Source organism: Emydura macquarii, unplaced genomic scaffold (assembly GCF_026122565.2).
Source record: "Emydura macquarii macquarii isolate MOO-44397 ecotype Brisbane River unplaced genomic scaffold, CSIRO-AGI_Emac_v2 contig_554, whole genome shotgun sequence".
NCBI classification, from domain to species: Eukaryota; Metazoa; Chordata; order Testudines; family Chelidae; genus Emydura; species Emydura macquarii.
In genome coordinates, this window is record NW_027130691.1 from 7,593,690 (window position 1) to 7,615,402 (window position 21,713).

A 21,713-nucleotide genomic window follows, 5' to 3' on the forward strand; every position below is an offset into this window, starting at 1 on the left:
GTGCTAAGGATGAATCAGAACTAAGATCTGTGGAGACAGCACCCTCGCTGTGGGCTTCCAAATAACCTCTGAATGGCTGCTAACATTGCAAACACACTAGAGTTGCAGGATGCGGAGTCCCCTCAACTCCCACTGACTCCAACCTGCATGGTAACTGGGACCAGTATAGGCTCAGATTCCTGGGTCTTCCATGTGCCCACTCCCCCTCAAGGCTGTCACAATACCAGAGTCCAGCAAAAGCCAAACTTGCAACGTGTAAGCAGGAGGGGTATATTTTCCAGCACCGCAGGAGATTTTAGCGCTGTTCACAGCACTGGCATGCTCTGCCCAGTTGGAGGACAATGGTAGAACAGGCAGCAGCAATGCAAGCTTCCCTGTATGCCTTATTCCTATTCAGAATGGCAACGTCTTTGAGCGTGAGAGAGAATTCAACCTCTATGTCCCTTCAGCCTCTCTGCTGAGACAACCAGCAAGGATGGAAGCTACCAGCAACGGACAAGAGCCTACCTAATAAGGAAATGGAACAGACATTGGATGTAATCAAACACCTTTCACTCACCATCAATCCAGGTTGGATTTGAACTGGTAACTTGGAATGAGAGGCTTTGTATTCTGCTACCAAACCCCTGCCACAGCCACGTAACTCTTACATGAGGCCTGGAAAATTTAGTATGAATATTCCTTTAAATATTTAGTTACAACAAAGCAGCTCTGTGATGCCTTACTGTATGTAAATCTGGATCTGGGCTGCATATACTAAGCTTTCCAAGTCAATTAAAAAAAATAGCAAGCTGGGAGGCTGAGATTTGATGGCTGTCAAAACAATATGACAAGGTGGCGATTGGCTGGCGACATGCAAAAACAGGCAGCAAGTCAGCATAAATTTGATTGAAATTAAATCAAAGCGAAAGGCAGATGACTTTGAACTGGTTCTGAAGGCCAAAGAGAAACAAGTAAAAGTTGAACAAGTTCAGCGTAAAACAGAGGCAGTGGGAGCAGCAGTGTCTTCTTGGCCCTGGAAATTGTTGGCATCCACTTGCAACAACTTGATTCTTAGTTCAGAAAATAAATTGATCCGGAGGGAGCAGGCCTGAGGCTGTGTGGGGCGTTAAAAAAGAAAATCCATCAGTGCAAGTAAAAACTGCCTGTTGTTACGGAGTTGAGGTCGGATTATGCTGATGCTTTGATACTCAGATATCCCATGGGGGGGTGGTATCTAGATATGCTTCTAGCACGAAGCCTCCAAGGTGGCTTTAATGTAGCCCTATTACTATTGTTTGCATTACAGCTGCACTCAGGTCCCGGTGGAGACTGGGTCCCTCCTGTGATAGGCACCACGCATACACTTAGCGGGAGAGGGCAGTTCCTGCTCTGTGGAATTTATAATCTGAATAGACAAGACAGCCCTGCTTATTGTATCAGGGCAGTAGCCTCCCTCCCTCACATGCCTTCAGGAGCCCAGGGGACCAAATCCTGCCCGCACTGGAAGGAAGGAGTGGAATTCAGGTATTAGCTGAATAAATACGTTTTGTTGCATTGAGTCCCAAAGCTCAGCAACCTGGGATCTGCCAAGCACTGGGGAAGCTGGTTCCAGGGGAGAGGAACATCAGCTGAGCACCCTGATTCTGGGATATGCAACTCCAGGAACCCAGCAGACCTCATCTGCCAGAAGCGGGCACAAGTGGCCAGGGAGGTCTCACTTGGCACACACGCCGCATGCGCCCAACAAAACAGTGTCACCCATAAAGAGACGACATACCTGCCCACGGGTTTCTCCCCTCCCTTTCCAACAATGGTCTTGGCATCCTCGGGCATTAGTGACTGGCTGGCTTTCACGGTGCCTGGTTGCACCTTGAGCCATCAACTTCCCTGACAGGGTGAGAGGAAATGCCCTGAACCGCAAGCCATTGCTGTCTGACTTCACCCTTGCTCTGCTTTCTCACTCCTGATGTGAGTGCATTGGGCGGGGGAAGGAGGGGGTGTTGGCGTCGCAGAGGTTCCTAGGCAGTGATAGCTGAGCCACTCTAGATGCAACTGTAGCTCTGGGGCTGCAGAAACATCTGAATAGATGCACTCCTTGATCTGTATATTCATAGACACCTGGGCCCCATCTGGCCCTTCCCTTTTCCTGCTCCCAGTTCCAGCAAGGATGGAGCTGGACTCCACAGCATGCAATGGGAATGCTCCCAATAGCCTCTCCCCACATCGCCCTGGTCCTGTGGCTGCCAGGACACCCCATGGCTGTGGAAGGGGGAGGGAAGAGAGATGACTGACTCCTAAATGAATGGCACATATTATCCTGGCAGGTCCTTGGACTCATTTCTTAGACCACCCTTGCTCTCAGCATCTGCAAGTGGAGCCTGTGGGATTTTTATTTTCACAGTAGTACTTAGCTAGCTGCCAAAGCAATATAAGTGCTTAAAAATCAATCAGATCAATGCCAACAGCAGCCAGATCAGATTCCTCAAATCATCTCCTAGCATCCCATTCAATATTCCAGTAATCCACGCAGATGCTAGGTGCATTACTTAGCCCAAGTGGCCTGCTATTGATCCGTAAATGGAATGGATCAACTCTACTATGCGTGTCTCCATGGAGCCAACAGCTAATTGGGGAGGGATAAAAATGCTCCAAGGACCAAATCCTGATTGTTATTTCTGTTACAGTAGAACCCAGGGCCCCATTTTGCAAGGCACTATACACATGTGTCATGAAGAGACATGCCCAAAAGAGTTCCCAAGCTAAATTTAAGATGTGCAACCACATCCCATTGAAGTAGATGGCAAAATTCCCATTGGCTTCTGTGAAGTTGCAATTTGGCCCTACATTCAGAGTCTGAGGCCCGCTGGGGCGTCTAAGTTCCTCTCACCCACATGCAGAAGGCACTCAGCTCAGCCTGCAATGTCGTAGGAAGCTATCCAGAAAAAAAATCAAACCATCCCCATGCCCACGGTCTAAGGAACTGTGAAACGGAACGAAGGGCAGGAATGTTTACACATAGTGGGATCTCCCACAAGGCCTGAGAGATGGTCAAGCATGAGCAGATCTCTGTGCTGTCCTAATTATAGGAAAAGCTCAGCTATTTTAGTGAACGATGATCATAGAATCATAGAATCATAGAATATTAGAGTTGGAAGGGACCTCAGGAGGTCATCTAGTCCAACCCCTGCTCAAAGCAGGACTAACCTCTGCTATATCATCCCAACCAGGGCTTTGTCAAGCCGCAGCTTAAAAACCTCTAAGGATGGAGATTCCACCACCTCCCTAGGTAACCCATTCCAGTGCTTCACCACCCTCCTAGTAAAAAACTTTTTCCTAATGTCCAACCTAGACCTCCCTCCCTGCAACTTGAGACCGTTGCTCCTTGTTCTGTCATCTGCCACCACCGAGAACAGCCTAGCCCCATCCTCCCTAGAACCCCCTTTCAGGTAGTTAAAGGCCGCTATCAAATCCCCCCTCACTCTTCTCTTTTGCAGACTAAACAAGCCCAGTTCCCTCAGCCTCTCCTCATAAGTCCTGTGCTCCAGCCCCCTAATCATTTTTGTTGCCCTCCGCTGGACTCTCTCCAACTTGTCCACATCCTTTTTGTATTGGGGGGCCCAAAACTGGACACAATATTCTAAATGCGGCCTCACCATTGCCGAATAGAGGGGAATAATCACTTCCCGTGACCTGCTAGCAATGCCCCTCCTAATGCAGCCCAATATGCCATTGGCCTTCTTGACAACCAGGGCACACTGCTGACTCATATCCAGCTTTTTATCCACCGTTACCCCCAGGTCCTTTTCTGCAGAGCTGCTGCCCAGCTCGTCGGTCCCCAGTCTATAGCTGTGCATGGGATTCTGGTGCATGATGGTATGTTGCATGCAACTTCATTAAAATATGTTAGTTAAAAGCTTTCATCCTTTTGGCATTTTGTTGGCAAAGACTTTAAATCATCCCAGAAGCGTTGGTGTTGAATATGAAATGCGGTTACATTGAACATGGGTGGGAAATGTCTTCACATAAATAAGATTGGGAGACCATGTGCGAGTGTAAACAACTCCCTCACTTCAGGTTGTGAGCAAAGGTAGAAACCAGGACCTTTCATGCCCAAAACACGGGCCTCTACTACTTAATTAGCTCCATTTGAGGGTAGCAGTATTAGACTCATCTCCTCTATGTAGGCCAGCCAGGGGAGGAAGAGAAATACCGCCCTTGGCTGGTGGGTTACACACATTCCCCCTGTCAGAGACAGCTCATTTAAAGAGTATGAGGTCAACAAGAGTTCAAAACCTCATATGGGTCACAAGTTTATAGTGACTCTGCCACCATAAGCCAGCCCTAAGAAATAGGCATGAATAACACAGTGGCTGCTCTACGTAGAGGATAAAGAGTCTACTACTGCTACCAGGTAATGAAGTTGTTCCTTTGGCTCCAATGGAAGAGGCATACACCGAGACCATCTTTGTAATGTGGCAAATAATGTGTGGTTGGTGCCCTCCATTGCCCGCCCTCCCTCCCTCTGCGAGTCAAGGGGGAGACACAAGCATTAACTAAGGGCACGATTTGTCCCAAAGTGTCATCTAGTCTCAGTTAGGAAGTTATATCGCCCAGAATTCTGAACAGGAACGTGTGTGTTTCTGTGTTGGGAGAGTGAAAAATAATACATGGTGCTTTGGGGTAAACGAGTGCCAAAAATTAGGGGGTGAATGTGTTAAATATATCCCATCTGAGTAGCCTCTACCAACCCTGGGATGCCTCCCACTTCCACACATGGGTATCTCAAAGAACATTTATTATGTGTCAGTGGAAATACTTCTTACGAGAAAACTGTCCAGCCTCTCAATAATGCCTGGTTATGCTTAATTCATCTAAAGTGCACAGAATAAAACCTTCATTCATGCTGGGAGCTCTCTTTGCACCATGAGCTAAAATACCTGAGATCCAGTCCAACAAGCTTTCTTTCCAGGTTTGCTGTGCCACAATGAAACCACAGAGATCACTGTGCAGGACGGTCTGAGGCTCCAGAAGTCTAGAATCACTCACTGGAGTTTGAACTTTGCAGTGTTTGGATTTGATCCTAAAACAATTAAACCCATGTGAGAAAGACATTTGGATGTGACTCTTTTTTGAACAGTCTCTGCTTTACACCCCATTAGCTCTGTGCCATCCAGTTATATAAATTAAGGCAGAAAAGTAAGTTGCAGAGCTGCACACTGCTCTAATCGACCATAGAAAGAAGTATTCTATAGTAGTGTGATTTTTTTTAGTGGAAGGAAAAAAAAGAAAGAACCACCATCGTCTAACGGTTTGAAGAACACAAGAACTTAACATTAGATGAAATCTTGGCCCCATTGAAGTCAATGGGGGTTTTGCCATTGATTTCAATGGGCCCAGGAATTCATCTGTTGCATTCAGAAGCAAGAGTTACTTTGTAGAAGCATCAAGCACCTAGCGCAGACACAACACCCTCAGGAGGAAGATCAGTGGTTAGGGCACCGGATTGACATTCAGGACAGGTGGGTGCAGTTCCCAGCTCTGCTACAGACTCCCTACATAGCCTGCTGTTCTGTGTCTGCACAGCCGCTAGCACTATAAGGTGCTGGTCCGTGACTGGGCCTCCTAGGTGCTATGATAACACAACTAAACACCACACCAGCTCTCTCTTGGGCCTCGGTTCCAAATGGGGAGAATGCTACTTGCTTTTTCTCATCCGTTGTCTGTCTTGTCTATTGACAGTGTAAGCTCTGCAGAGCAGGGGCCATCTCTTGCTCTCTTTGAAAAGCACCTGGCCCAGCGCAGGTGTTAATAACAGCAATGAGCTGCACAAAAGGAAAACCAGTGAAGACACCGATGAGCAATGCAAAAATCCAAAACTCTGCTGACAAATGCAGAACAGCGAAACAATCCAAAGTATGTTACATACAGTTAGCACAGCCGTAAGGGGGGGTGTCTCAACTACTGAGGCCATGAGGTCAAATTCAGGCTGCTGTAAAAGGATGTAAATGGAGTTGCACCCTCTTACTTCAGTTCTGAATTTGACCCTCTTATAAGTTTCAGGAATAATCAATGGAAAAGAGAAGTCTGCAGCCTCCATTAAAAACGCTGATCTCCAGTGACATTCCAGTAGAAGCCTGCATTTAAATCTGTTCTAATTAACTCGCTAATCAAGCCCTTTTTCAATATGTCCTACAATTCCTCTCTCGGTCTCCTGTGAGATTCCTCCTTATATTTAATATAATTCTGTGGTTGAGCTGAAACACTGGGAAGGTTTCAGGCTATATTTTACTAGAACCAGATGAATTTCTGAGCTTAGAAATTCGGCATAGAGAATGCTGATTAACTTTGATCTGGTGGCCATCTGTTACTGTGTTTGCAGTAGGAGCAGCTCAGTGAAAAGCTAGAAGAAAAGGGTGAGCTAACTACACACAAGATAAAGTAAATGAAGAAAGCCCCATGGCTGAACCGCTGTTGCTCACTGTCTCTCTCTGGCATGTTTGGAAGATAAATCTTGGCTCCCAGAGGGAGCCCGCTTACTGTCATGTACCACTGGGAGCCCTTGTTCGCTGCTGTACCCAGTCTCCGGTTTTCATCTGGGTTCCCAGCCAATGAAACATCACTCTATACATTTTAGTCTCATTGCATTTTGTGAAATTTCCCACCCAAAAGCCTGGATCCAGTTAGTGTGGGTAGTAACTCAAGGTTGTTGCTCTCCGAAGGCTATGATGTTATTACAGTGTTTATTATTTGTACTGAAGAAACGCCTAGGGCCCCACCCATGGACCGGGACTAGGCTCTGTACAAACACAGGGGGGGAAAAAGAGATAGTCCCTCGTCCCCTGTCTTGTCTACATTTGTCTATTACTGCTGGAGTAATACCTGTAAACCTCCCCATGTGGGCACTCACTGCAGAATAAAAATGCCTTTTTCATTATTACAAACTAAACTGAAAATGGGACTCTAATTCCAGAATGAGTGTCTGCCTGGGGAGTTATGCCATCCGTACCAGTAGAACTATAATGGTATAACTACACTGCTATAGCTATACCAGTAAACTTCTCCTTGTAGACAAACCCTAAGGCAAGAGATAACAGGTAGATACAGACAACCAGCTGTGGGAGGCACAAGATAACAATGCTACAATGCTGTGTGTACTATGAAGTGGGTTACAGGAAGCTATGGTGGTCTTGGTCCAGTTCCCAATGGGCAAGTGTCCAGATCACAAAACACATCGCCACAGTAAGTGGGAGTCTCAATAGAGGGACTAAGGGCTGAATGGGCCATTGAGACCGAATTCCCCTCCCGCACCATGCCCTGCCACTGCCCACCCAGAGTGCTTGTATCTGCGGGTGGGGCTCTTCACATGAACACAAAGAAAGAAAGAGAAGGTTTTCATAAGGTCATCAATCGTTTCCAGTCATCCAGATATCACACTGTGGGGATTCCATCCTGCTGTGGAAAAGCACCGCTGGACATGGCAGCGAGGGGTGTGTACAGATGTGTACAGGGAAGCTGACAAACCTGCTCATGGTGAGGCTGAGGGACCGGCAAAGCCACCCTTGGCACACCTTCATAGCAGGGCAAAGGAAACGCTCAAAACAGGACGAAAACTCAGCTTTTTGAAACACTTGCTGGTTCACCTTCCTGTCCTGACCCAAGATGTTTCCCAGTTCAAATGGCAAAGCTCAGCAGCCATGTAGAGTCTTTCTGACATCAAGGGACAGTGATGATGGATGCCAGAGCTTTCCTGTCCATAGTGGAAATAAGTGGGGAAAGCAAGTCAGGGAGGGAAGAATGGCTGATAGATGGTGGCACGGTATCAGTGCCCTCAGCTCAGAAAGAACAGCCAGAGCTATTAGCAGAGTGACTGAATAGGTTGGAAGAGACAGTAGCAGGAAAGGCAGAAAAAAATCTCATTGGGGCCAGGTTATGAATATAGAAAACAAGCGGGTTTGTGAGGGTTGGCGATGGAAATGGTTTCCAACATGCAAAGGTCTGGAGAAGATGCCAACACATAGTGACAAGACTTCTCTTTCCACCTCCCCACACACATTCCGCGCCATCAGATACTCCAACCTTCACATGTGGAGCCGGGGGATTGCAGCGCGAACAGTTTCACTTTGTAATTCATCAGCATGGCCCAGCTCCCAGCTGGGCTGAGCTCTTTGAAACGAAAAAAACCCCAAATCTCTCTGTTCTTCTTTAACGGAGGAGATGTTCACATGTCAGCAAGTCAATCTGAGTCCCAAAGGAGGGAGGCAGAGGCCGGCCTGAGGGCCCAGCGTGAGGTGTGGGCCTGCCACATGATAGAGATGGCTCAATGGCAGCTGCTGCAAGAAGCCTGGGCTTTTCATAGAGTGACCAAGATTTTTGGGAGGCTCTTGGGTGAGGGTGAAGCTCTTTGCTTCTCAGGGAGCTTTGCATTTCATAGTGTCCTTGCTGCTTGGTCTCCCAATGAAAGAGCGGCCTGGGATTATGGCTGCTGCTGCTGCTGCGATAGAGAAAGGAATCCTATAAGATCCTGGTAAGGGTGGTGAAGGCAGCCCAGCGTGAAGGGGTGAGTAGAAACCTTCAGAAGTCCATTAGCATTATCACTGCCATCCCAGAAGCCCACTAGGCGTATTCCCCAAGCTGGGGTTAATATTGAGATAAATCGTAGGTGGGCCCAGCTATTGCTGAAGTTTAGTAGGGATGCTGTATATCCAGCACCTGTGTGAATTCAGCTGGCTTTGATAAAGCTCAGACATTAGCATTTAAAATTTTAGGCTTAGGCAAGAAAATCCAATAATTAGGCTCCTTTATACGTCAGACAACCCTAGGAAGAAAGCACATTGTTTATATGTCACTCGGCTTAATCCACAATTTTTATATGGCCTTAAGCTCTGTGTTTTTCCTGTTACCTTTAAAGAGGTACGTGTTTTCCTGGCTAATTCTTTCCTCTCGGGTGCACATATGGCTCTCTGAACATGATAGCAGTTGGGTGAAATTCAAACCCATTTCTAAGTGTCGCTATGATGGAGGTTGGGAGAGGCTGGTGGGCATGACAGACACCCTTCATTCAGGAAATAGCTGAAACAATAGGGGCCACCATCCACGACACAGGTCACGTGCAAGGCTAGTCAGAAACTGAGCTACGTGGAGTAGTTTCACTGGGCATTGTTTGATGGAGATGTGTGTGTGTCAGAGAGGAAGCACCAGAAGCAGCCAGAGAACAGGCAGAAAGCCAAGCATGCAGCCGGCAAGCACTTGAAGTGAGGCCCTGAGGGAAAGCTAGGAGAGTACTTTGGGCAGAATACTGGATGGAAGAAGGCTTGGAACTGTAGCCATAGAACTTGCCTCCTGTTGTTTGATTTCTCCTGTGTTCAGGGAAACAAGACTGTGTGTGCATTCTTTGCAAACAAACAGGATTGCATCAAAGAGATACCCAACTACTTCATCAATTTCTCCTCCTAACAGAAACAACCAGCAATACAGGCCAACTACACAGGTCAAAAGAGGTAACAATATAGTCCATTAGGGCAGGAGCATTCCACAAAGCAGCCTCCTGTTATCATAAAAGATGGTCCAATTAAAATTAAGACAGTAAAGTGCAATGATTTGTGGTTTGCATCTCAGAGAAGATAAATCCTTCATTAAACTTGCAGTTGGAGAGAGGAATGAGGGAAATTCACCTCTGTTGCAGCTTGACTTAAAACAATGGCAAATTTTCAAAGTAACCTGTGGAAAGTAAGCTATGGTGCTGACAAGCAGAGTCAATAGAGAAGACGTGAAAGTGACAGGGTATAAAAATAAAGGGCGCGGACTTTTGTGTGTGTGTATTTGTATGATGGTTAGAACTTAGGTTTCTTCTCTCCATTTTTCATTCTCATATTAGCCCCTGACCAATGTACCTGCATGGATCCCTGCACCTGCGCAGACTTCCATCAGTGGGACGTCATACCGAGGTCCACGCTTGTGGTCATGATGTAGGATTGGGGGTCTGGAGAGAAAGGGCTGGGCCCTGTCCTTGGAGTCAGTAGAAGTTCCACGTGCAGAGGGCTTGCAGAGAGGGCAGATGTAAGGCAATCCCAGGCTCTTTGGAAAATCCTGCCCCTACTGCGGTTGCTGAGCACTTGAAACTCTGGCCCGGAGCTCTATGGAAAATCTGGTCCTGAGAGTACAAGGAAATTTACCGGGTTTTGGTGTGAGGGGAGGCCAAGCGAAGAAACCATGTTAAAGACTCGTAGTGTGGGAGGGTTGGGAGCCGTGAGGAAAAGCCAAGCACAGCACCAAAGGAGGAAGTGAAATTGAAGCGCCTGCACACCATCTATCTATTGAGAAGAATCTAGGTCTGTTCAGCTTTTCTTTCCTCCCCCACTTCCCCGTTGGAGATATTTCCTGTGCAGACAGTCTCTATAGACATTTCCTGAGAAGGTTGCTCAGCCAAAGTCACGGGCTTTTTTTTTTTTTTTTTAAAGCCATGCTTTGTAAAGTTAAAGCGGGGGGGGGGGGGGGGGGGGGAGGGGGGAAATAGATGATACTGAGGCAACATTATCTGCTCAGACACAAAGTAAGCAAGTTACCGGCCAAATATAACAGGCTTTACATCAAATCCACACACCCTTTTAAAATGTGCAATGGCAAAGCATCGTCTTACCTTCTTGGAGCTTGCTTCACTCATGCTTTCTAGGGCTTTGTTACCTTGAGCTTTGCAATGTGCTGTTTTTTCCAGGACACAAGGCAAAATCCAGATCAAGCAGGCACCCCATGGAAGTTTCTGGGCTTAATCAGACAAGGCAGTTGGCGTACTGCAACCACTGCTTATTACACCACTCTTCCCTGACCCACAGTTACCGAGAGCTCCCCCCATCTGTCTGTATCCACTTGTCTTTTGTTTTATAATCTAAGCGTCTTGAGGCAGGGACTGTCTTTTTTTTACATGTGGACAGCACCTGGCACACTGGGTCCCTGGACTCCTGATTGAGGCTTTTGTGCTCTACAACACTACAAATAATTAATGTCAGAAAATAGGTGTATGGGCTGATGAGTGTAACTTGCCCCCATTGGCATGCACCTGGTGTGCAAATCAAGTGTGATTTACACTGGCTGAGTATTCAGTGGGGTCCAAATGCAGCTCTGGCATAAACTCCCCTTGAAGTCATTAGGAGTTGTGCATATGTATCCCAGAGCTAAATTTAGCCCTGGGATGGAGCCTGTGTAAGTTAAAATAGAAGTAAACATGGCAGAGCCAACTCCCCGGAGCAGGCAGGGCCTTAGGGTGTCTCTCCCACAGCGGTGTTGCCAACTCTGATTACTTTATCGTGCGTCTTGCAGTAGTTGGGGTCTTTTATTCTGTGGCGAGGTTGATCAGAGGGGTCACATTTGGAATTGGGAATTCCTGCTCCAAACACCGGATGCAGACCAGCAGAGACTGGAGGTTTGCAATTTTCACATAAATTCATGGAATGCTTCCTATGGATGTAGCTTGTGATATGTTCATCCTTACGCGCTACGGACTGGGAAACATGCATTACGCAACACATTGCATAGACTGCACAGTGAAGCATTCAGAATGGGCCCAAACCAGACACGTGAAGTATTAAAATATGTATAGAAGAGGAGTCAGAGAAATTACTTGGGTTCTGGCCCATCTCACTTGGAAACAGAAGTGGGCAAAAACCCGGGGTGGGGGGGATGGGACAGGGGAACTTTAGTTTTTCTTCATTCATGGGGCAAAGGAGATATTTTGTTTGTAAAATAAATGCACCCCCCCCACCTTATCCATCTGCACTGCATGTGTAGAGACCACTTTAGTGTGGCCAAGCACAGGTGATGGAGGGGGATTCATAGGATTTGAAGTCAATAGGAATTATGCATATAATCTGATGCCAGTTTGGCCCTAAGGATACAGTAAGCAGTGACTCAGCCAGGTGCTGATATTTCAGTCCACCTAGCCATAGCATTATTAGCTTCAAGGCTATAATTGAGTGGTGCTAAATGCCCTCAACACCTGCTCTCTGCACTGTGTGGCTGCCAGATCCAAAGCCGTCCTCCCGTCCCCAAGTTACGGTGTAGCTGACTCCCAATGCTTGTTGTTTCCCTGACTTTTGGCAACTCTCAACATGGAGCTCCCCAAGAATTCACAGCAAGCGCCCACGATGGAAATGTGAGGTCCAGGACATTCTGCAGAATGAAAGGTAAAAAAGAATAATGCTTGATTGTCGTCAGCTCTGTGCGTGTTCCTGTAGAAAATTGGTACTTTAACATGAGTCCTGGGGTAATTAAAGGAGAGGTCAAGTGATGCCGTTAGTCACAGGCACGGTGGCACAGCAGAAGCCGAGGGAGCGGTAAATTTTAGCGCAATGAGGACAATCCAGTTATAGACATGGTGCTGTATCTCAGATGGCGGTGAAGTTGCCATTGCTGTGCTAAGTGCTTTGGTAGTCTCTTCTGTCAGTGGGATGGTCTCTGATCTCAGTTACACTGGGATACATCCAGCATAACATCATCTGGCTGTGATCCTGACAGCAAAGAAAAGCAAGTTGCATCTTTGCTAATTCCTCCCCCGCCCCCAGATTTGGCGAACAAAAGAACTTGCAGATGTCACTTGTAAGGGCCGTGAGCGGAGTGGCACCTGTGACTGTCTTTCTATAAACAGCAGGGATCATTTTACACTTAGACTTAGTATAAACATCTGAGCTGATGCAGGTAGAGAGATGGGAGGTGTCTGGGGCTGAACTGTACTGGAGGAGGAGGAGGAAAGCAACCCGGGAGACAGGCCAAATGTGTTTGAATCTGAATGCTAAGGGAAAAGGATGAAAGGAAGAACAGAGACGAAGCCATGAGACAGGAAATTCTAGACCCACTATAGACTGTGAGTGCTTCTGATGGATTTTTAAGCCCACGAAAGACATATCAGGGCTCTCTCTCACTCTGCCCTGAATGAATGCAAAGCAAATCCAAAGGCAAAAACACCACATGCTGCCAGTAAACTAGCTATAGTCAACAACCTGGCTAATAAAATACTTAATTGCTAAGGCAAGCTAATTACAACCTACAGGCTGATTGGTCAATGTGTCAAAAGAAGGAACAAGACTACATCTCACAGACAGGAAACCAAGATCCTATGTATTTTTGGGGTGTGAATAAAAATGTTAGCCCTCAGTCATAGACTCACCATTGCAGAGCGCCTCCTCATGGTGAGAGATGGCATTGCAGCCCCTCTGCCTGACCATCCTCCTCTGGACTTTGGTGATCTGTGCAACTCACTAAGAGTCCTAATCATCCAGGGTAACAAAGTCCCAACTCAAGACTCAAAGGAACAAAATCTCTTCCGCCCTTCCCAGGCGCAATCCTCTGCAGACTCTTTGCTCCTCCGTAGGGCCCTGCAGAGCTTTTCCTTGTCCTGTCACCGAGCGCTGCCTCCCAGGGCCTTCTCCCCGGAGCCCCAGCTCACACGGAGCCACTGGCGAGCTCCCAGCTACCTCTCCCACTTGGCTTGCAGTCCCAGCTTGATAGGAAGCCCCAGTCCAGACTTCCCCAGCTGAGTTCAATGCTTAATCTCCCCTCCAGGTGCCACAGAAAGGGCTAATGGGGCTCTCCGGCTCCCCTCAGCCCCGTTTACACACCCCATCACAGTGAGGCTGTGCGAGAGAACATACGAGGGGCCGGACTGTAAAAGAGGGCACTGAGTTGGCTCTGAATAGGTTGATGGGGGTGCGGGAGTTTGTAGGTGAAATGGGAAAGGGCCAAGGCACCTGGGATTATATGGAGCCAGCGATCCAACATTTAAGACATATATATGGGAGCGTGAGGGTAGCAGCTGCTATCCCAGCCCTCTGGATGCAATAGCAGCTGTGGAGGGATACCTAGAGTCTGGCCATGGGCATGCTGATTCCATTCCAATCAGGCGCCCAAAATTAGTGGACAATTTTGAAAGTGTAGGCTGTCAAGCTCCATGCCTCAGTTTCCCCTCCTATAGAGTAGGTATAATAATACTTACCTACCTTCAGGGCCATTGTGAGGCTTAAATAATTGCTGTTGTCTTGTGTGATCCAAGGTTCCTGGAGAAAAGACTCTACACTCGTACACGCATTCGCGTCTGCTGATACGGGAAAAAGTATTTTTCAGCTGAAGTGAGTATCTCCACCACAGATTTTAATCCCCTTTCTCTTTGTAGCTCATTTCAAGCAACTCCACTTTCCACTGACAATAAATGTTTTGAGCACTAAACGGCAGAGGCTCAGAGGGTGTAAAATGAAGGCAAGGAAGGCTCAACCCTTAAGTAAACAGTTTAAACTTTCCACCAAATGGGTTAAAATAAGCTGTCATACGAAACATTAAAAGCAAAGAAAGAGCTACAGAAATGAGATCCCATCTCACTTTTTTCTTCTTTCTATTTTTGGAATTCAAAAATTTCCCCAGCTTTGTGTCTTACAGACCAGGCTTTTGTTCACTGAAAAGCCGTGAAATAGCCTTTCATGTCATCCAGTCGCACAGGGCAAGCCAACATACAAAACACAAAGCTGGAAATTATGAACAGCTCTTATTGATGGAGCATGGCAGAGTTTGGTGCAGCTGTTTGTTTTCTTTAGCAGTCTTTTCAGCAGTGCAGTTTGCAACCTTTGGCTGTAAAGGGTGAGGTGATTTCAAGCTCATGGCCAGTGGTCACTGTGACTGCTATTTGGAATGTTTTGATGCCCGAGATGACTGTGCAGGTTGCACTCATGGAATGACAACACTGACTTGACGTCCAAGACACATGCTTTGTCCATTTATATGTGTAAGTACGAATACACGAACGGAAGGCTGCATGCGTCAGTAGATTGTGTTCTGGACAGAGTTGTAAGACCCGAGCTCTAATTCTTGGCTTCACTATCAACTCTTTGTGCAACCTTGGGCATGTTCTTTAAGGTCTGATTTCTCAGGTTCAGAGCCAGAGCTTCCACTGACTTCAATTGGAGAGCTCTGTGCTTCTGGAAATCAAGTCGTTTACACAGCTCTGTGACTCAGTTTCCCCATTTTTAACATGGGGATAATGCTCCTTTGTAAAGCACTTTGAGATCAATGGATTAAGAAAAGCCCTCTGAGCGTTAGTACTATTCACCTACTTCGCAGGGCTGTTGGGAGACTAACGTGACATTTTTAAAGAGCTTTGAGATCTTGCATAATGTGTGTAAGACTGTGACCAGGGTGTGCATTATATATTTTTGCCATCCCTGTTTCACAAGTGGGAGAAAACAGACACACAGAAGGGCAAAGCACACATTTTTTTTTGGACATCACTTTGGGAGTTTGGATAAATAAGATTCAGATTTGAAACATTTCAGAAAGGGGCTGGTTAGTGAAACAAAAGCGTTACTGGAACATTGGGTTTAGTTCTGGATCCACATTTCGAAAAGGACGTTGAAAGATTGGAAAGGATTTGGAAAAGCGCTGCAAGTATGGAAACCTGCCTTATAATGAGAGGCATAGACAAGCTCAATCTATTTAGTTGACTGAAGAGCTGATGAAGAGGAGACTTGATCATGGTCTACAAATACCTACATGGAAAAGATTTCTGAGAACAAATGGCTCTTTAATCTAGCAGACAACAGCAAACAAGATCTAATGGTTGGAAGCTGAAACTAGATACATTCCGATTAGAAATAAGGTGAATAATTTACCCCGGGAGGTGGTGGATTCTCAATTACCTGAAGTCTTTTTAAAATCAAAACCGGCTGCCTTTCTAAAAGAAATGCTACAGCTCCGACAGAAGTTATGGGCTTGATGCAGAGTTTACTGGGTGAGGTTCTGTGGACTGCATCACGCAGGAGATCACACTAGATGATAACAACCGTCTTCTCAGGCCTTCACACTGATAAATCTATGAATCTAAGAAGAGCTGAGATCCTATTTCAGGATGACACGAAGTGTCTCATTCAGAAAGCACTTGGGGTGAGATGGCCTGGTGGAAGGCTTCCAGAAGGCTGTAGACATTTTCTGACTTCAGCACCGCTCTGAGCTCCATTGCTGCCTTTCTTTAACGTCACACACAAGATGCACCGTAACAGAGATGGGGTCAGGGGTGGTTTGGATCCAGAGGTGAACATCACAGGTGGCATCTAGGACCCCTATTCCACAGACACAAAGAGCTTTATGCATATGAGAAGTACCACTGGGACTAATCCTGTGTTTAAGTGTTTGTGGGACTGGCCTGTCATGAACCAAACTAAAATCCTGGATTCCACTGACCCTGAATGTCGGGGAATTTCAGATTCAGATGAGATCTTTGTAGCTTATGCCCCTCTCGTCTGAAATAAAATACTCTCTCCTCCATCTCTGCTCCTAGGCAGACTGTGGTACAATGGCCAGCAATGAACTCAAGACAGCGTTAGCTAAATATCACCAAATGGAAGAAACAGTCATCAGACAGCAGCCAAATTAGCGACCAAAAACATTGATTGAAGAGCATCACAAGCCACAAAACACAGATCTGGGTTTTAAAGATCAGGGTTTGAATCTAAGGTTTCGGATCAGCACATTAGCAAGAGAACCTCAGACATCATGACAGAATTTGGATTCAGATTCGGAACGCTCTCAAAGTTAAAGGAAGGGAGGATGGTTTTGTGGTTAAGACACTGGGCTGGAACTCAGGAGATCTGGGTTTTGTTCCTGGTCCTACTACAAACTCCCCATGAGATCTTGGGCAAAATCACTTAACCTCTTTCTGTCTTAATTGCTCCATCTGTAAAAGAGGGATAACAACGCCTACCTACCACACGGTGTTATGCTTAGTTAATTAGCACTATGAGATCATCAGATGGAAGATGTTATAAAGGTACAAAGTATTATTTTTTTTGGCTTAAATTTTTCAACACTAAAATCTGCACCTGCGCACACTAGTAAACATCCATGCGTGCTGCACAATTCCAACACACGCACATGCACTTTGCTGAGTGACACAATGGGGTTTGCAGGTGTTCGATTGTTTAAAGTGTGGGTGGATGATTATGGTTGCAAAGTGCAGGTTTGAAGGTCGCTCAGTGACGCGTCACAGAAATTAAATGAATATCATTCACGGTCCCCGTCTTCAGTTTCGGCTACTCTCCATATAGTGTATTGCATTCCTTGATAATCATCAGGACAAAGGAAATTATGAAGAAAGGTAATTATTGGTCTGGCCTAAGTAGCATTGAGTTATAGCACCTGGAAGGCATTAAAATCTGACACATCAGTCTGTGTAAACAATTTCAGACATTTTCTGACTGGATTTAATGCAGCCATAACAGACAGTTCAGATTTCTTGCCCTCTCTCTTTGTGTCTGTAGAATGAAGGACAGCAGTTTATATTTTTCACACTCGTTCTGCTTATCACTACCAGTGAGGAAGCCTGTAACAATGTAACGAATGAAATAAATTCAGGTGATGCTGAGTTTGATCATGGACAGACAAACAGGGGGTGGAGTATTCAATGGTGCAATGACATCCATGGAAACAGGGTTAATTCCATGATGAGTACTTTTGAAAATCCCAACCAGACTATCCAATGTGGAATCAGTCATCTGTGTAAAGATCCTATACTGGATGGTAAAAGCAGAAATGCTGGAGTGAAGGGCCAGGTTGGACTGAACACTCATTGATAGGGGCTAGTGAATGTGTTTGTGGTGTGAACACACCCAGAGAGATTTCAAAAAGATTACTTGTGAATATTCACAAACAATTTTATAGGCATTAGCTGACCCCTGGCAAATGCCACACTCTGACATCCAACTCCCTTTTTACTAGATTAATAAATATTAAGGGCAGAAGGAACCATTCTGATCATCTAGTCAGACCTTCTGCATAACACAGGCCAGAAGCCTCCCCTGGTAATCTCGCATCAAGCCCATAACTTCTGTTGGAGCTACAGCATCTCTTTTAGAAAGAAAGTGGGTTTGCTGGAAGTAGAACTGTTCTGTTCAATACTCCAAAGTGTGTTCGGAAGTTCAGACCGTTTATATGAAGATGCAGCAATATTTCCAGCTAAAAGGGATGGCTGCCTCGATATTTACAGGAAAACCAACCCTGCTATCTTTTCCTCACTATTAGAAACACAAATCTCTTACTACAGTGGGGCGCACCTGGAGGAATTCCGCTGGGCTTGGAAGCAGAGGCCAAAGAATAAGCCAAAAACATCTGTTCATTTTAAGGGAGTAAACAGCCTGAAAACATTAGGCAGCTCTCGAGATGAAAGCTGGTTGTGTGGCGAGCTGCATAATAAATAAACCTTTTAATGTCTCCAGAAAAAGAATAAGAAAGAACTGCAGACGCAGTCTTGTCCCCTTTCCGAAGTGGCTGCCTGATTTAGTGCGTGGTCAGCTTCTCCGCAGGAATGGAGATTTGTTAGATGTTGACATGACACAGCGTATTCACAGGACCACATTTCACCATGGCACAAAGTGGCCACAACCCCACGGACTGGGGGTGAATGTTACACATCCTCAATGCCTGGCTCTGAAAACAAGGGGAGGTCTTGGGCGGCAGGTGATCTCTGGATGACGAGTTGTCCCTGTCGCTGTTTAACTTGCGGTGTCCTGGGGCGGATGCGCCATTGCACGGAGCAGGCCGAATTCATTCCTGGTACGTAACTTTGCTTACATCAGTGGATGATGCTGGCCCTGTATGACTGCTGATAATGTGATCAGCTCCCCTACCATGAAGTGCAGCCCCTGCTAGCAGCACCAGCCTCTTCCCGGTGGGGGGCTGAGGTGGGTCTGTGCCCCCCCTCACCATGGGGCACTGCACCCTGATCCTCTTCTCCCCCCAAGGCCTTGCCCCCTGGCCAGGCCGGAAGCCAGAGCCAGCTGTGGTAACAGCCACCTAGGGAGCCCAGGCTGTTGTGGGGAGCCCTGGACCCTCCACTTGCCCTGGGTGGCAAGCCCCAGGGGTTAGGGACATGGACTGGGGGCTGCTCTGGCCAGGGGTGGGACCATGGAGGTGAGGAAAAGAGGAAGATCAGGGGGCAGAGCCCTGAGGGTAGTGATGGGGCCATAGTTCCAGCATGTGGCCCCCCATTTCTACACAGGTTCCAGGGCCCCCAAATTGGCCAGGACTCCTGGGTATGGGCCCGTGGGCCTATGTGTTAATCCGCCACCAACAGTGGCCACCCTAAAGATCTTAGGATCAGGTTTTTAAAGGTATTTAGGTGTTGCTCTGCTCAATCTAGCGGTTCCTATGCATCTCAGGAGCCTAATACCCTCCTGACTTGCAATGAGTTAGATTCTTAAGTCACCTTGGCGTTGCAGGGCTAAATAGATCAAAGCCTAAATGCCTAGCTGCTTCTCTCTGCTCCATGTAAGGAAGCTGAATGTCTGGCTTCATTGCGGAGATGCCATTCCCTGGGTCAGGCTAATGTTTTGCCGAGGAGGCCCCTTCTTAGGAGAGACCGGATGTGCTGAAAGCACCAGTTATAACAAACAACCATGAGCACGTCTCAGGCGAATGCTTCACAAGTCAGAGGTCGCAGCTGGAAGCATTTGGGGGGGACGGAAGTTCAAAATTACTGTCAAAAGCATTTCTCGCTAATTTTAATTGCAATGGGTTAATCTCATTTTATTTGCCTTATGCATATTGCTGCTAAGTTTGTGAAACTCTCGGGGCCCAGCTCTGCTCTGCACCAGGAGTAAATCCACTGGCTGTGGTGGAGTCACTCTGGATTTATCCCACCCGCAGCTGCCTGTCCTCTAGCCTAGACTTGCCTCTGGTACCCAAGAAAGCTGTGCAGAAAGGAGGGTTAAGCCGTGTTCACCTGTCGTTCCTTTTTCAGACCCAAAAACCAATGCGTTTCAGGTCTGTGCTGGTCTAATCGCCCCAATGATCTGCTGCTGACAGCTGCTTGTGGGCCATCCTCCATGCCAGCGCAGGACAGCGACGGGCTGCAAGGTACCCTTTTGTTCCCTGGGCCGGCTACCCGCGCTGTGCACGGCAGTGCGGAAGGGAGAGCGGCCTCTGTGGGACTGCAACATAGGAGAGGAGTGGGTGGGAAGGGGCGGGAAATAGACAAAGCATTAGCTCCACCCCCAGAGCACACTGGTGAGTTCAGCTGTACTGACTCACTGGAGGATGCGTCCTGTGCCAGGTATAAGGTAGGACCAAGATTTGTCCTCCTGGAGGGCGCAGTGTCAGTCTACTCCTGGGGCGGGCCCTATACATACATGCCGCCTTTCACATGGGGCATGTGGCAAAGCCACGGTCGACCACCGTGTCATCGCACGTCACGTCAAACCCACCTCTGCAATGTTTATGGCAGAAATGCTCCGTTTAGTTTCCCATCATGCTGTAGGGACTTCCAGCAAACCAGCGTCCTGGGGTGTGCGTTACCACACTGCAAAGACGAACTGTGTCTGATAAAACACTCCTTCCTAGCGTGGAGCTGATAAATACATCTGACAGCGCTTCCCAGGCTCGTCTCTCTCCCCTGCCCATGCACGTGCACAGACATATGGAATTTGCTACTTTGACATGCCTGAGACTCAAAAAGCTGTCAAGCAGCGATCACATTTAATGCCACTCATCATCATGAATTGTCCTCCAAATAAAACAGGCCCCATAGCCAAGCAAAATGCTTTGGAAGATATTTTTCCACTGGATGTACATCCAAAATAAATACAGAAAAATCTGTTACTCCAAGCGCTTCTCCTAGATGCTTCTAATTCAAATCAGTAGTAAACCACCAATATGCACAAAAGTGTGTGTGACTGATGAAAACCCAAGTCAACATATTGCCACAGGTTTCCCCGGAGCTCGTTCTTCTTCATCACTATTAGCCTGGGAGGGCGAGCACCCCTCTCACACATGCTAAGCCAAGAATCCTTGTAAGTCTTCAGACGTATTCGCTGCTAACAGATACATCAGGCAGGCCTTTAACAACTAGAGCTCTGAGGAATCCAGCAATATGGGCTCATAGGGGTTTGTGCAAGCCCATTTTTTTTTTTTTGCTTCGGGTCTCTCTGTCTCCCTTACTGTGTCAGTTATGACGGTAGCTAGTGCTCATGGCTTCCGAGTTTTGCATTCAGGCAACAACCCCATCCCCGACTCATGCTAACTCCTCCCCACTGCATACAGTGGGAAATTGAGCACAGTGCATGTTCCTCGGGGCTGGGAGGAATCCTTTCTTCTCCTTAGGTTGTGAAGGAGCAGCCGATCTACATCGCTGCTGCTGCTGCCCTGAGGCTACCATAACCAGTGGGTCTGCACAGCAGCCATCCCATTGTCCCTGACTCCCGTTCTTCCCAGCCCTGCCTCCCTGTCATGAGGTTCACGCACCACTGGACACCTCCTTGTGGCTGGGTCTGGGGATTAGCTTCCCTCAGGTCTGCTACCCCCTTCCTTGCACAGTGGCTTCTCTCCCAGGACTCGGATGCTCTCTTTTCGTGGCTTGGGGCTGGCCAGGTCAACTGTAGTTTTCCCTCTTGAGTATGAAAGTCTCTCAGGACTAACTGTCTCAGGAAGTCTTCAGCTCCACTGCTCAGACCATGCCACTTCCCCAGTGGGTGGTAGGGGAACCTGGGCCCACTCACTTCTGTAGGTTCCAGCCCAGGGATGCTGTGGCCCTGCAACCACGCCCAGATCCTGTCGCTGTTTCCCTGGGCTCTTTCCTATTGTCCTTTCTCTGCCTTCTGGCCTATCCCTGGCTTACCACTGGAGCCTCCTCTGCTCCCTGTGACTACAGTCTGTATTCCCAGGCAGGATCCCAGGATATACTTCTCTCCCAGGACTCCTCCTCCTTTTCT

General features: G+C 47.3%; 1 long non-coding RNA gene across 1 annotated transcript in view; it reads right to left on the reverse strand.

Annotated features, from left to right (window-relative positions):
- Positions 1-447: 447 nt before the first annotated feature.
- The window catches only part of LOC137147359 (uncharacterized), a 107,690-nt gene continuing 86,424 nt past the window's right edge, over positions 448-21,713 (reverse strand). Inside the window, exons 4-6 of the long non-coding RNA XR_010918187.1 lie at positions 4,920-5,062; positions 1,760-1,869; positions 448-1,096 (exon numbers count right to left, since the gene is read on the reverse strand). This is a non-coding gene — a long non-coding RNA (uncharacterized lncRNA). The remainder of the gene's footprint in view (positions 1,097-1,759; positions 1,870-4,919; positions 5,063-21,713) is intronic.